Source organism: Vigna umbellata, chromosome 9, assembly GCF_029865625.1.
Source record: "Vigna umbellata cultivar VRB3 chromosome 9, Vumbellata_1.0, whole genome shotgun sequence".
NCBI classification, from domain to species: Eukaryota; Viridiplantae; Streptophyta; class Magnoliopsida; order Fabales; family Fabaceae; genus Vigna; species Vigna umbellata.
In genome coordinates this window covers 7848391-7850247 of record NC_142173.1, presented here as the reverse complement: position 1 = coordinate 7850247, position 1857 = coordinate 7848391, and the positions used below count along the sequence as shown (strand labels likewise).

The 1857-nt window shown below is 47.3% G+C and overlaps 1 long non-coding RNA gene across 1 annotated transcript; it reads right to left on the bottom strand.

Moving 5' to 3' along the window:
- Window positions 1–675: 675 nt before the first annotated feature.
- Window positions 676–1182, bottom strand: LOC148192451 (uncharacterized). The gene is made up of 2 exons (XR_015781971.1): window positions 1025–1182; window positions 676–939 (listed from the first exon to the last, which is right to left on the bottom strand). It is a non-coding gene; the product is annotated as an uncharacterized LOC148192451 (long non-coding RNA).
- Between the last annotated feature and the right edge of the window lie 675 nt (window positions 1183–1857).

The following is a 1857-nucleotide window of genomic DNA, read 5'->3' as shown; positions in this document are numbered from 1 at the left end:
TTATACTCCTTACCCTCACGTTCGTGATAGCTCTTCCACACTTCGCTGGTGCGCTCTTACTTCTCTCACGGTTTCACTTAGAGAAAACAATTAGGTTTGGTTTTAATTTTCCTTGTGGCAGATGCCACCCAATCACCCCTAAACAAGTTTATATAATTCCCTAAAGATAACCTAATATCTCCTTAAAACCTATCGAATCTTAAATTCTCAAAGAGTCCTAAAATCTTTCCCTTTATTCTCTAAATCTTTCTGTTACAAAATCTATGGCCTTCCGTGTGCATAACTATCAAGAAATAAGAAAATAAAAACTAATATCTATTTCGAAAATAAGAAAGAAACCAACTTTTACCTTTCTCTCTCCTATCCCTTTTCACGTAGCATACAAAACAAAACACTAGTACAGATAAAAGAAATGGCACCGGTTATTTTCACTAATAGACACCGGTTCATGAACCGAGGCATATTCAGACGAGGTAAAAGGTGATACACTTTATGCCTCGGTTAACAGGACCGAGATTGTTCTCTCCCTCTGCTGCCTCGGTTGGAGGCTGAACCGAGGCAGTAGGGTCTTTTTTTTTTTCGTTATAATTTTCCAGTATTCTGGCAGTAGCAAGCAAACGTTATGCTCAAACAAATTACACACAAACTTGCACAGAAAACAGAGAACAGAGAACATGCACACAAATAATCTAGTTAATTTTCATTAACAAATTACACACAAACTTGCCCAGAGAATTTACAGTTGCAAATTACACAAATCAGAGAAGAATTTACAGTTGCAAATTACACAAATCAGAGAATTTACAATTCCAAATTACACAAATCAGAGAATCAAGGAGACAGACAAATAAAAAACAGAGAACTGGATTCAGCAAAACAATGGAGTTCTTCATTTTTCTCCACAACCTTCACCCCTTTTGCAGATCTGAGCACATTAGCCTGCTTAGAAAATGATGGCAAATTAACACAGGAATTTAATTTTGGTGCCTCGGGCAAATTAACACAAGCAAATTAACACATTTACCTTTTGCAGGCAAAACCCTAATCTGACCCCAATCTGACCCTAATCTCAGATTCGCACCACCACCACCACCACTATCACCGCCGCCACCATTGACGCACCACCACCGCATGTTCTTCCCTCCAGAGGCGACGCACTCGCAGGAGAGAGCGAGACCGAGAGAGCGACGGAGCGAGACCGAGAGAGGGGAGGCGAGAGCGAAGGGAGGCGACAGCGAGGGGAGGCGACAGCGAAGGGGAGGGAGGCGAGAGCGAGGGAGGCGAGACCGAGACCGAGGGAGGCGAGACCGAGACCGAGGGAGGCGAGACCGAGGGAGGCGAGACCGAGGGGAGGGAGGCCAGATCGAGGGAGGCGAGACTGAGAGCGAGGGAGGGCGAGAGGGGAGGGAGGTGAGACTGAGAGCGAGGGAGGGCGAGAGGGGAGGGAGGGGAGGGAGGCGAGACTGAGAGCGAGGGAGGGCGAGAGGGGAGGGAGGCGAGACTGAGAGCGAGGGAGGGCGAGAGGGGAGGGAGGGGAGGGAGGCGAGCGAGGCGCGCGAGGGGTGAAGGGGTAGGTCTTCGCGTGTTTGGGGAAAATATGGGGAGAAATAAGAGGCTTATATGCCTCGGTCCTTTTGGGCCTGAGGTAGTAGAGGCTTATACGCCTCGGTTCTTCTTAACAACCGGTGCAGTATACTTCTTTTACCTCGGGTTTCTCTTAACCGCGTCAGAAATTGTGTCAGAAACCACTCATTAGGCACCGGTTGCTTTTACAACCGAAGTGGTAACCCTTTTTGGCACCGGTCAAGTCTGAACCGAGGCCTATAAGGTCTCGTTAATTACAAAATTGCCACCGTG